This window comes from Gavia stellata, chromosome Z, assembly GCF_030936135.1.
Source record: "Gavia stellata isolate bGavSte3 chromosome Z, bGavSte3.hap2, whole genome shotgun sequence".
NCBI lineage: Eukaryota > Metazoa > Chordata > Aves > Gaviiformes > Gaviidae > Gavia > Gavia stellata.
In genome coordinates, this window is record NC_082637.1 from 78,630,438 (window position 1) to 78,644,671 (window position 14,234).

General features: G+C 46.1%; 1 protein-coding gene across 5 annotated transcripts in view; it reads right to left on the reverse strand.

Annotated features, from left to right (window-relative positions):
- PALM2AKAP2 (PALM2 and AKAP2 fusion) overlaps nt 1–14,234 on the reverse strand; it is a 274,755-nt gene that overhangs the window by 96,458 nt on the left and 164,063 nt on the right. The window contains exon 1 of one of the 5 annotated variants that reach the window (XM_059834280.1): nt 3,433–3,463. The exons of the other annotated variants lie outside the window; for them this stretch is intronic. The gene's annotated coding sequence lies outside the window, so the exon portion shown is untranslated. Of the gene's footprint in view, nt 1–3,432; nt 3,464–14,234 lie in introns of those variants that run through there. 5 annotated transcript variants of the gene reach the window in all.

The following is a 14,234-nucleotide window of genomic DNA, read 5'->3' on the forward strand; positions in this document are numbered from 1 at the left end:
ATTCCTGCAGTCAACCATGATGGCTACGATGACAGGTTACCATTAGGCTACTTCAAAACATCTTCCCAATCTGAGGTTTATTAGATGACTGACTCTCTGGAAGCACCTTCCACATTTCTTGGACCACAGAGGTAGTTTACATTACCAACTCAAACCGGACATCTCATTTTTAGATGGCTGAGATGAAAACCAACTCTAATTGACCTACACCAGGATAGAGGAAGACTGCAAGGTTTGCTTCCTCATTGAAGACTAAACCACAGAATCATTCTCCCCCTCCATCGAGCTGTACTGTGAAGTACGTTCTTAGCAGCAGAAGAACCCCAGATAGGAAAGTTCGTAGCGTATGAACTTTGCGCAACTGCATTTGTCTTGCCACAAGTAATTAGTATTGATATCCTTCACAAGGATGAAACAGACTGATATGGAATACTGATTTACCAGAGCATTGCAACCCAAAGTCTTACAATTATTTAGGCAGAAATAACTTAAAATTTTGGAGATGCAGAAGAAAAAGAGTACCATTTTGGCACACGGCTCAAAAAGAATTACATAAATTATAGATACAACTGCATTTGCTGGCATTCATTCAGTGCTGCTGTTATATTTCATAATTAAACTTAATTTTATAGAGCTGTACTCTAGTGGTCTAGGTCAGCAGTCAATTAAAGAACAACCCTCTACAGGACAAATGCAATACTGAGGTATGTGAGCATCATCATAAATAAGCAGGCCAACTGTTTTTGCTAACATAATTTGAATGCCAAGACTACCATATCAACTTCAATGGACTTGCTCCTAGTGGGTGTGAGTATCGGAAAGGACTTTTCCTCAATGAATTCTGAGTCCAGAGTTTTGCTGGGGTCTGTTCATTAACTTTTGGCATGGAAACAAATACAAAGAATCAGCCTAGAAATGGGAAGCAAGCAATGAAAAGTCGTATCAAAGTAACACAGAATTTAAGATGGACTTTAGGCAGCCAAACAACAGGGCGCACGTGAAAACCAAGATGTGCCCCTCCAGCAGACTGCCAGGAGAAAGAGCCGCCAAAGCTTTTTATTTTTTTTAAGGGGGGACGGGGAGCAAAAGAAAGACAGACAATTTTGGCAGCTTGAACAAACCTGTTTACCCCACAACCACAAATTAACTAACTGCCGGTCAGTGGAAGTCAGAACTGCCTGAGAATCAGTACTGCAGCACGTCGACAAGAGAAAAATCACGCTATGAATGGTAATAATAGGGACAGTTCTAGATGTTGCATTATGTAGCTCTTCATGTCTTGCTATAAATGCAGTATGAATAGCGCTTGCTAAATCAGCAGGTGCTTCCAGCAGCAAAAGTGAGTTTTGCAGTTTAGACAAGACAAACCAGGCATGAATTAACTTATCCCATGATCAAAGTATACATCGAACTGCTCAGGATTCTGCTGGGTATACTTTTCATGCTCTAAGCCATACAATCCTATATATTCCTCACTTAGCCAAAACTCTGGCTCAAGTTAACAGGAGTTTTGAGTAATTTAAAAGGACTGGAAAGTTACGCACACATCCCGTAGTACAGAATCTGCACATCCACAGAGAAGGAAAATAACCATCAGCTGCCACAAAAGCTACTTCTTAGCACTATTATAAGACATCCTTGAATATGGCTTAGTTTTCTTAAGAGCTCACCTGGGACCTGTACGCTTTGAACATGTGCTTGAAAGCTAATGCAAAAACCAACGTGTCAGTTATCTAAAGCCAGTATCTGTATGTAACATTTTAAATTTGTGCAAACTTACTTTGGCAGAGGCTATCAAAGGGCAGCGAATGGACTGGCATTCAGATACAAAATGAAGATAAACTGACCAGTCAGAAATACTTGCAATGAATACACTTAAGTGAACACAATTTCAGCTGTAACTTCATCCTCTGTTGTGTGCAGGGACATAAAAGCTATGCTCTAAAAATGTATGAAATAACTTGCACTTCTTAGGAAAAGAAAACATGTACTACCACAGATACTGATGTATATATACCTTCCTTGGGCTCCTGAGGCTGGTGAGACCAGAAAATGTAATTGTGAAAGTGAAATAAATCCCCGTCAGATACGCAAAACCTCTGCAAAACACTTACACAGCATGAATACAAATTGACATACCAGAGCTATGAGACAATGCTAGAATCAGAGGATATCATTACAACGTTGAACTGTTAATCACTGCTCAAAATAAAACAACATGCTTATTTCATTGGTAAAATCGCAACTGGGGGATCTGCTCTATCTCTTCTAACATTAGGCTGGTACTTATTGCCCTAATGTATATCTTCTGGGAGCTGATGGGCGATTCATCTCAAGATAAAAAAAAAACTTCAGTATGATGACTGCTCTTAATGACTAATGTCATCAGGAACTCAAACACTGATATCCACAGTAGCTGCCTGCCTGCCCACCTTAGTAATAATTTCAATAACTTTTTAGGAAGAGACACTGACTGATGTTTGAGAAGTTTATACTGCAGTGGTCCTAGGCAGAAGCCAAATAAAAAGAAATAAAATATTTAAAACTCATGCTTCGCTGTTACTGAGGGATCTAAAAATAGAAAGACTTGGAACAAGATACAGGAGATTTTCGGTTCAAAAAGGGGAGTCCAGGAAAAATTGAGATGGCCATGAAAAAACCATGCTGATTAAAAAATAATGACGTCACGGGTTTCTCAGGATCCTACCAAATCCCCTCCACGCCGCCACCCGGCTCTCACCCCTCCCCGCTCCCCCCAGCCCGGCCGGCTCCCGCGCACAGCGGCCGCCCCCCGGGAGGGCTGCAAAGACCCCTCGGGTCCCCCAACCGCGGCCCAGGCGGGGGAAGGGCCGCCCCTCCACCTGCGGACACCGGGGGGATGCGCGCACAGACCCGGCTTTCTGTACCCGGCCCCCCCGCCCCGTCCAGCACCCCGCGGCGGTCCGCGGCCCCCCGCACCCCCACGTCGTGAGCCCCTACCGCCCCAGGGGAATGTGCACGCGTGGGGGTCCCGCGGGACTGGCGGGCACACCTCGAGGGGTGGGCCAGGGCAAGGGCAGGTGCTTCCCTCCCCCCCCCACATCCCCCCCTTCCCCCTTCCCTTCCCCTCGCCGCATTTTCATTCTTCCTTCCCCTCCTCGCCTCTCCCTCCCTGCGTTTCCATCTGCCCCCCTCGCCCTTCCCCTGCCCCTCCTCGCATCCCCACCGACCCCTCCTTGCCTCCCCCGCCCCGCTTTGCTCCCCCACCCCGGCACTGCCACCTTTGCCCCCCCCCCCGCCGCTGCCCGCAGCCCGCCAAGGGCCAGACAACTTGCCGGAGCCGCAGCCACCGCCGCCTCCTTCCCCTCCGCACCGGCAGCCGCGCTCACACACAGACACACCGACCGGCAGAAGGACGCACGGACACACGCGCACCCCCGCGCACGGAGGTACCTCTCCGAAGCGCGGCCGCTCCTCCGGCGCGCAGCGTGCGCCGCCAGCTCCGCGCGCAGACCCGGCACGTCGGGTCCCCCTTCCTCCTCCTCCTCCTCCTCCTCCTCTCCCTCCCCTTCCCTCCTCTCCCCGCCCGCCCCCTTCGCCGACGCCAGGAAGAGGGGGGCAAAGCCGCCGCCCGCCCCGTACCGCCCCGCCCCGCCTCGTCCCGTCCCGCGGGCCGAGGCGCCCCGCGCGGAGGCTCCGCGCATCCCCCCCCGCGCCCCGTCCCGCCGCGGTCGGGTTACCCGGCCGGCTGCGAGCCCTCTCCTGTTACGGATGCCCGCGCCGGGCGGGAGGGGAGGGAGCGAATCCCGGGGGGGGCCGAGCCCCTGCGGGCAGCAGCGCGGCCCCGGGGGCCTGGGGGGGGTGCGCAAAGCGGGAGCTCCCCGCCGCTGGCAGCTGCGGGGGTTTCCTGAGCCGTGGGTTTCGGGGTGGTTTTGCTGCTGGTTGGGGTTTTTTTTGTTTTGTTTTCTTTTTCGGTTTATTGGTGGGGTTTGGCTTTTTCTTTTTTTTTTTTTTTTCTTTTTAAATATATGCAGCAGAGCTGACTTCCATGGGCTTTTTCAGGGTCCCCTTGAACCCAAATGCACTTGCAGCGTTCACAGTAGGCTCTGGCAAGGATTTTCATTGATCTGCCACCCCACCTGCGAAGAACCTCTGCCTTTTATTTTTGGTTTCAATACGAACTTAACTACCCTCTCAGCTCCAGTGATGGAGATGAGGAACAGGTCCTAACCCTCTCTTTGAGCTGCTCACGGTTTTGCAGACCTCCACTGTCATCCTTTTACTTGATTCCTTCCCCTGGCCAAAGAATTGCAGGTTGCTCATGGGGGCCTCTGCCCATACATCATGCTGTACCTCTTATCCTTGATGCCGTCTTGAACATCATCCTGTTCTAATAGATCCTTTTTGAGATGAAGAAATACACAGTATTTAAGACATGGGCAAACCATGGATTCTTACAGTGGCAAAATGATGTTTTTCTCTTAACAGTATTTTGTGAAGAATTTTTGAGCACAGAGCTGGTGTTTCTGTGGAACTGCCTGTCATAACCCTGAGATTTTACTCCAGCAATGGCCAGCTCAGAGCCCACCATTTTATAAGATTGTTTCTCCGTGTGCATCATTTCACATTTACCTACCTTGAATTTCTTGTATTGCCCAGTCGGCCTCATAATGTCCTTCTGTAGTTCTTCATGGTCTTTCTTCTTCTTACTGACTTGAGTAAATTAATACCACTGATGAACTTTGCTATTTCACTCCCTTCCCAGGTAAGATACGAGTACACTGAACAGCACACGTCCCAGCACTGACCCTTAGAGAACCCCATACCACCCAGCACCTCCCTCCATTGTAAGAACTTGTCTTTTATTCCTGTACTTTGCATTTTATCTTCTGAGCAATTACTGAGCTATACCAGGGCTTTCCCTCTTGTTGCTATCACTGCTTAGTCTCCTTAAAAGCCTTTGTCAAGAGCCTTTTAGAAATCCAGTCAGATATGGAAATTAGATCACCCTTATCCACATTTTTGTTGACCCTTGCAGAGACCTCCAAGAGGTTTATTTAAGGCAGGACTTTACAGAAGCAATGTTGACTCTTCTCAGATAGATTGCATTAATCCAGGTGTCCTCTAGTTCTGACCCAATTAGCATCTCTGTATTTGCACAGTACAGGCACAAGGTTTGCAAACCTCTAGTTCTCCAGAGTCTGCATGGAAGTTTAGTGTCACATTTGCCACCCTCCGCTCTTCAGGTGCCAATGTTTTAAACGGGAGATTACATGCTGCTGTTGATAATTCAGCTGCTGCATCCTCGGGTGAGAACTCAAGGACACAGATGCTCACACACAGGCACATTACTACCTGAATGCCATCATGGTGAGAAAGGCTTATAATAAAAGTCAGTGGTATAAGGACATAGGTGCATACACACGTAACTGCAGACCTGTATGCCAGTGCTATTAATGTAAGTAAGACGCTATCGTACTAATTAACCATATGTGGCCACAACCCTCTTTGCAAATGTACATGTCTGAAGGCACGCAAGAGTGTGGTACAGACAAAACCCCACCAAGGTCTTTGACCCGGGGAACTGTTTGCCATTCTCCTTATCTGCAGCCATCTGTTTTCTGTCTTTCATACTTCACTGTAAATTCTCTGGATCAAGGACGGCCTTTTTTAATGCATGTTTTTTACTTGCCATTAGCATCTGGCATGGGGAGGAAGAAGGGAGACCAGCTCTGAGCAGGGGTATTTCAGCTGCACCACCCAGGAATGTTCCCAGGAATGTCTGCGATTCAGTTACCTGCCCAAAGACAGGATTCCTACCCTTTGTCCTTCTAGGATACAGTGCAGCTGTGCAGGGCATGTGCTAGAACCACATTACAGCTCTGTTCAGCCTATTTGCAGGGAGCGGGCAGGGAGCAAAGGGAAGCTGCACCTCCGACACCTGACTGAAGCAGCTGTGCATGGACATGCATCACTGCTCACGCCCACCAGCCTGCCCCACAGGTGTAAGAGTCCATACTCCAACAGATAGGTATGCTACCCAAATGGCCATGTGCGGCTGCGGAGGAGAGAGAAAGAGGAGCATAGGGGTTGCACCCCTTCTGGATGTTTCACAGGCTTGGCCATTTTTGTTGGGTTTTTAGCCATTTCAGCTGCTAGAAAGAGGATAAGCCAGTTATCATGAGGAAGGGAGGGAGAAAAATATATTAGTCTTTTTTTACAGAATCACAGAATCATTAAGATTGGAAAAAACCTGTAAGGTCATCAAGTCCAACCATCAACCCAACACCACCATGCCCACCCATGTCCCACAATGCCATGTCTACACGTTTTTTGAACACCTCCAGTGATGGTGACTCCACCACCACCCTGGGCAGCCTGTTTAAATGCTTCACCACTCTCAGTAAAGAAATTTTTCCTAATATCCAGCCTGAACCTCCCCTGGGGCAACTTGAGGCCATTTCCTCTTGTCCTATCACTAGTCACTTGGGAGAAGAGACCAGCACCAACCTCTCTGCAACCCCCTTTCAGGTAATTGTAGAGAGCGATGAGGTCTCCCCTCAGCCTCCTCTTCTCCAGACTGAACAACCCCAGTTCCCTCAGCCACTCCTCATCAGACCTGTGCTCCAGACCCCTCACCAGCTTCGTCGCCCTTCTCTGGACACGATCCAGCACCTCAATGTCCTTCTTGTAGCGAGGGGCCCAAAACTGAACACAGGATTTGAGGTGCGGCCTCACCAGCGCCGAGTACAGGGGCACGATCACCTCCCTACTCCTGATGGCCACACTGTTTCTGATACAGGCCAGGATGCTGTTGGCCTTCTTGGCCACCTGGGCACACTGCTGGCTCATATTCAGCCGGCTGTCGACCAACACCCCCAGGTCCTTTTCTGCAGGGCAGCTTTCCAGCCACTCGTCCCCAAGCCTGTAGCGTTGCATGGGGTTGTTGTGACCCAAGTGCAGGATTTGGCACTTGGCCTTGTTGAACCTCATACTGTTGGCCTCAGCCCATCGATCCAGCCTGTCCAGATCCCTCTGCAGAGCCTTCCTACCCTCGAGCAGATCAACACTCCCGCCCAACTTGGTATCGTCTGCAAAGTTGCTGAGTTGCACTCGATCCCCTCATCCAGATCATTGATAAAGATATTAAACAAGACTGTTCCCAAAACTGAGCCCTGGGGGACTCCGCTTGTGACCAGCCACCAACTGGATTTCACTCCATTCACCACAACTCTCTGGGCTCGGCCATCCAGCCAGTTTTTTACCCAGGGAAGAGTGCACCTCTCTAAGCCACGTGTCGCCAGCTTCTCCAGGAGAATACTGTGGGGAACAGTGTCAAAGGCTTTACTAAAGTCCAGGTAGACAACGTCGACAGCCTTTCCCTCATCCACTAGACTGGTCACCTGGTCGTAGAAGGAGATCAGGTTGGTCAAGCAGGACCCGTGCTGGCTGGGCCTGATCCCTTGGCTGTCATGCACATGTCCTGTGAGCGCCCTCAAGATGAACCTCTCCATAATCTTCCCCAGCACCGAGGTCGGGCTGACAGGCCTGTAGTTCCCTGGATCCTCCTTCCGGCCCTTCTTGTAGATGGGCGTCACATTTGCAAGCCTCCGGTTGTCTGGGACCTCCCCTGTTAGCCAGGACTGTTGATAAATGATGGAGAGTGGCTTGGCAAGCTCCTCCACCAGCTCCCTCAGCACCCTTGGGTGGATGCCATCAGGCCCCATAGACTTGTGAGTGTCCAAGTGGCATAGCAGGTCGTTAACTGCTTCCTCCTGGATCATGGGGAGTTTATTTTGCTCTCCATCCTGGTCTTCCAGCTCAGGGAGCTGGATACCCTGAGGATATTTTAGTTGCAGAAATCTTCAGAACCATGCAGGAGGGTCCCCTTCAGGCCTCAGAAATATAATTAAAATAAGCATAGTCCAGTCTCATGCTTTTTGAAGGTCTCAAGTTTTGGAGACTGGCAATATTGTACTGTAGAGAAAAATGTGTGATATTCATAGCAACCAAAGATGTTACACTGCCAAAGGGGGAACTTCAGAGCTCCTCTTCCTGGGTTCCCACCCCTCTGCCCTTTTGTTCCAACAGTTATCTTCTGCTCCTCTCCTGCTTATTGGCCTCGTACAGGATTGGACTGAACTGTGTGACTGCAGCATGGATTTTGTTCCATTAGCTAAAGCAATATCACAGATGACCCTGATACTGTCTAAATTTTGGTTATTTTTTTTTCTTATGACAGGGGTGCATTTACTTAGTATTAATCAGGTAGCACATGACTAATATACCACAGAGGAAATCAAATGTGATTTCACTGTGTATATTTTAATGAGTTTTGCCTATTGCTTCTGACTTGCATTTCCAACAGTTACAACATCAGAAGAAAACTATGTCTTAAAGTTTTGTTTAATGATATATTTTGTTAATGCTCTGTAATTTTTTTACAGCATTATGGAGGGCTTCAGGTAGGGGGAAAGAAGGACTTAATCTTTGCCAGAGTGCAGCCTTCCCTGATTTTTACTGTGAAGTTAAAATGGCTTTACCTAAATAAAGAATTGCAAGATTAGTCAGTATTATCCTAAAAACTCTGAAAGTAGGAAAAGCGTAAAGATCAGCTACATTAACCAAATATTTGTCAACAAGAGTAGTTATCTTTAACTCTCAAATGACTGTTCCTCGCCTGTCATTCCCTTTCATGCCTGCCTTATGTGCCCTGTGAACTGAAAAATGATATGTTTACACCCGGCATTACCTCATTCCTCTTCCAACGACTGACCAACATACAACGCAAGGCTGTGCTGAACACGTAGGAAAAACCAACAAAAACAGATCCTGAGATTAATGTGATGTCCTGGGAAAGCTCAAGGAAGTGCGACAGCGTATCTGAAATTCTGCTTGTAGGGGACTGCAAAACTGAGGATGTTTTTCTATATACATAGTCTGTGGACAAGAGGACTAGTGCCACCGAAGTGAGTGGGAACCGCAGACACTCATCACCTCTGACAACGGGGCCACATGCTTATGTGAGACCTTGTTATTATACAAAAAGGCTCTTATTTCTACTCTTTTTTCCTCTGCCACATAAGCTGACCTAGTTTACAATCTGCCTCTGTACAGATGCGTCCTCTTCCATGGGCAGAAAGAGGACAGAGCCATTGCCAACAAAGAATGCCTGGAGTTAGGAAGGGGAAGAGACACAGGGAAGCTCAGGATGGGGAGATAAAGAGAAGGAAATGAAAGACAAAGATGTTTGGAGGAGAGGAGAGAGAAATGGGGAGAGAAGGTTGTGAAGCCATATCCGTATCTGCTGCTCCTGCTTTATCCAGGAGACAGAGGAGTCACTCAGAGTCTTTGCTTTGGGACTTTGTCAATACATTGGAGCCCAGTTTCAGTGAGGCAGATTTTTTTATTGTTATGCAGTGAACCTTCAAATGGAGAATAATTCAAAGGGGATACCTCTTCCTATTAGGAATAAATTCCTTCAGGCTGCTGTTTTACAGCCCAGCACACTGTTCTTGTTCTCTATGAACTCCCAAAGATGCTGAGAGCAGTGCAGAATAAAGAAAGGAAGGAAAATACTGTGATAATAATGTTGGATATGCCAGGCATTTTTATAACATTTATAAAATGAAATGCAGTCCTGAAATAGGATCCCTGATCTGGTAGCCTCCCCATTGAATTTCACTGAGTATGAAAAATGAGTTTTGCTTGGGATGCAGATTTTTAAGTGGCTTAGATTAGCTGTCAGAATTTCTGTGATTAGATTCGTTTTCCTTTCCTTGTTGTTCTGGTTATTTCTCTGACTGCAGAATAGCATGCAGATGAGCTGGATGAGGGAATGCACCAGCTTGCAGTAATGCATGTGAGATGCAAATGGTACTTCTGTGTATTCTCTGTGCATTTATAACTAATGAACGCAGACATCCATCAGTCAGTTAGCAGAAGAGCTGTGGGAAGTTTGGAAGTCACATTCATAAATGCTTTATATTCAGTACGGGGATGAAATGTTGAGTATTACAGAGGCAGGGAGCTGCTGGTAGGGAACTGACTGGAGATCCCTGTTCTATTCCTGGTGTTGCTGATGACATGTGATGTGAGTGAAGGCAAGTTACTTTCCCTTATTTGTCTGTATGAGTTGATGAATTTTAGGACAGGGACTGCCTGTTGGTGGGTGTTTGCAGAACATAACGGGACCTCAGCTGTGGTTAGGGAGTTCAAATACTAATGTAGTATGGACTTAAAAATTATTTTCTTTTAAAAGTTATTCAGCTGACTAACAGGCTTATTTACACACGTCTATTATGTGGTAGAATGGCTTGGCAAGATCTCTATCGGCAACTAGCTACATGAGTAATCTCATTGACTTAAATGTGACTCCTTGAGTGAGTAATGTTTTAGTACTGGCTCCATAAACTGTTTTAGTCATCATCAGCTTACAACCTACGTGTGTAGCTCTGCCAGCACTTACAACACAGTGTAGTGTATTTTACTGCAAGCAATTCTGTCACAGGAGTAATACCCAGTAGTAAGTGTTTGTGTAATCTACGCCCACGTGAAGAAGTTACACTGTTCTGCAGTTGCGAAAGCAGCCAAGTTTCACTGGCATCGTGTTCTCTTCAGTTCATGGAACTGTTAGCTCCACTTCACAAGAAATCCAAGGAAGTATTCCGTACCTGTGATGTTGTAAGGAAGAAATTTTTTTATTACAGCTCATGGGGATACCGCTGCATAACTCACTCATGGCTCTCCCTTCTTGTGGAAGATTCAGTCATTGCAAATCTGGAGCTGTAAGGTTTCATTTAAAGCTCTTTACAGTCTTACCCCAGCTAATGTTTCTGCTTTGATTACTCCTGCCTTATCTTAGTCTCTTTGTACCCTCTTCCACAATAGCCCCTGTTTCTTTCCCCTACTGTGGGCTTTGTGTCCCCTTTCAGTCTGTTTCTTTTCCTAAGCACAGAAAAAAATCCCATTCACTAGTATCCCTCTTTTATTCTACAAATCCTCCTTTCAAGTCTGCTTCATCAATAACATCAGCATAAGGCAGTCCTGAAAGATGGCTTGCCCGTGTCCAGCTTGCCTGATTGAATCTGAACGTCCTCAGGGGCAGGGAGCCTATCTCTATATATTGTGTGAATTACTGCGTGCATAGGAAGAGCCATGTAAATATAGCACTACTTGTTACCACAGTGTTACATATTCAACATTTATATCAACTGCTGGGGCAAGATAATCACAGACTACAGTATTTGAACAGTTATGTACAGTTGCATATTGTTCCTCCAACTAAACAGGCATGGCAAAAATGATTTAAAGAGCAATCATTATTTTAGAAATAGGGAACCTCTGTAACTCTTCTGTACCATACTTGAATAGCATATTCTCACAATGAGCATTTGTTTGTGAACTGAAGAGCTTGATCCAAAGCCCAATGGAGGCTGTCCCAATGCACTCAATGAGCTTTGGATTAAGTCCTTCCTGAGGAACAGATGCAGGGTTTTATTCACTACCACTAGAACAATAAAAATGACAAGACAAAGAATAAAGTTGTCTACAGAGAATAAAGCAGTGTTGTCCTGTAGCAGCTTAAATACATTAGGCTCTATAGTTAAAAGCAAGTCCTGCAGAGTTAGTAAAATTGTTTGTGTAGCCCATTCACAAAATATACAGTGCAGAAATGTTTAAATATCTACACATAAATACCCAAACACAGTGTATTTCACTGGGTATTCAACTTCTCAGTATTTGCAAGGGCTGAGTTATAAATGTAACTAGAAATACCAGTTGTGCAAACAAAGATAACAGAAATAGTTTGTTGCCATTAATCATCAAAACTGCGATGGAAGAGAGAGCTGGCAATTTTTGTGTGCCATGGCTCTTAGATGGACCCGAAGTGTTTACTGAGACCTCGACTAGAGACTGTCTTTCCTTTAGTAAGTTTGTCTCATTCAGCATAATGATTTCTTATCTGGCCTGTAGATGTTATCAAAATGTAAGCAATAATGAGTGTTGAGGAGCAGAGACATTTGCCCTTGCAGGAAAAAGTGGGGCCAGAGTCACCCCAGGAAAGTCCAACAAGGGAGATAAGCAACTGTGGGAGGCACAAGAGTCTAGACTGAAGTAAAAGTGGCAGCAAATGAGAAGAACAATTAGCAGAAACTAAGCTGGGTGGGAGCCTGGGACTTGCAGCCGAGACAAAATATGAAGGGAATCTGATCAGAGGCTTTCAAGAGGTCTGGGTAGATCTTGTAAAGAGATCTAGTGGGAGAGAGAGTGAAAGCAACAGATGAAACAGGCTGGGTTTTTTTGAAACACCTGAATGGATTTATGTAGAAAGTAGAAATTGGGAAAGGAGCCTGGATTAGAAGAGGTAGCAGTCATAGCAAAAAAGACCCTTGTGATGAATATGTGGAGAGACAGGTGGGTTTTGAAAGAGCTGAGGAACTGGCGTGATCTGGAGCAAGAAAGTGTGATGAGCAGAAAAGGACGTTACACAAAACTTTATACCAGGAAAGAAAGAAGGGAATCAAAAGCTGACAAATAATATTACACAAAACTATTTCTGTAACTATTAAAAATAATACCATTTAAATTTTACCTGCTCATATTTAAATGTTTCTAACTTTTTCAGCTCACAAGCAGCAGCCTCAGAAACAAGTCAGTATTCTTAAATCCTGTACATTTAATTACCAGGCAAAGCCAAAACAGTGCTTACTCCAGTTCCAAACATTAACTAAGTGCAGAATGGCACATTTTGTCATGTCATCTCTTCATGGAGGGTTGCCACAGGTGTGCTGTGACAATTATGGAGAAGAGAAATCCTTCTGTCTTTGCTTTTACTCCTCCATGGAGAACCGTATCAGCCTCCAGGGACTGAAATCCCTACTACAGAGAAGAACAAGACCCTCTTGCCATACTCCTAACATTTCCACCTTTATGTTGCTAGAGCCTTAATGAGCACTCCTGTGAATTCTTTATACCTGTTAATCTTCTATGTTTTGCACATTGAAGTACAAATCTTCAGCAGTTGAGCTGCCTTCTCCAAACATTTTACCCAGCCCTGCCTATATTCAAGGCTGAACACTTGTTCCTTCCAGCACTATTGCAGTGGTGTTAAACGCCTCCAACGGGGATGTGTCATTTGCTGCAAGGTGGATGGCAATACTAGAAATGATGAAGTGAGAAAATCAAGCCTACCGTAAGGTCCTCAGAAAGTCAGAGACAAGCGGATAATATTCAAAGAAGAAATTCTTTGTCTCGTGACAAAGATGTGTCCCTTTCTTGAATTAGAAACGGAACAGGCCCAATGGCTAAACCTGTGGCCAACCTGAAGGACTGTCTGTCCCTGCAGTAAGCCGAGGTCTTAGCTTCACTGCATTTTCCGATCATCAGAAGTGAAATCATACAAAATGAAACTGAAATGAGGTGATAAGACAAGCTGATTATATGCCTGCTAATTAAAAATACACAGTATTCTGTATGGAAATCCAGCTCTGCGCTACGAAACTGCTGTGCATTTTAATGTCTATACTCACATACTGTCAGAGCAGGCAGTCTTACTTGTCTTTGGATGTGAAGGCAGGTGGGCATGTTTTACACAGGCACCACAGCTTGTCAGTCGTCTTACTTTGCTTTCACAGTTCCCATGCACAGCCACAGAAATAAAATTGCAATGCCAGAGGTCAAACATAATGGGTTAGATCGCTTTGAACAACTGTCGATCCTTTGACTTTCCTGACCAACACTGCCTGCCTTGGTCATGATATGAAGGCGCACTCGAGAGCAGTTAGCAGAGACCATAATTGGAAATTAACTCCTAGCTGTGACATGCAGTTCAATAACTCAGATGGATCCTCCTCTCGTTACCCACCCCAGCTCTGCTGACTTCAGCATGAGGTGAGCTGTGGCCAGGACCAGGGATGGAGAGCACGACCTGGGAAAACCAGTGATGAGAGCTGGCAGGAGCCAGCTGGGGAAAGTGTCAGCTGCAGAAAATCCACTATTTCACTCCTTGAAGCTGGTTTGTACCTTCTCTTGGATTTTTACTGCATAAATGCCCCTGAATTTCAGCAGCACCTCTCCATGGCTGGTGTGGCAGCAAGATACATCCTAAACTGCTTGAAGGGCTGGGGAGGAGGCGATATGAGGCCATGCAGGCTTACACATTGAAAGACGACCAGGGATTTTTGCTGCCTGGGCTCACACACTTCAGATACATACACTGTGCAGAAAGATCCTCTCCCTTTTAAACTGCTCCA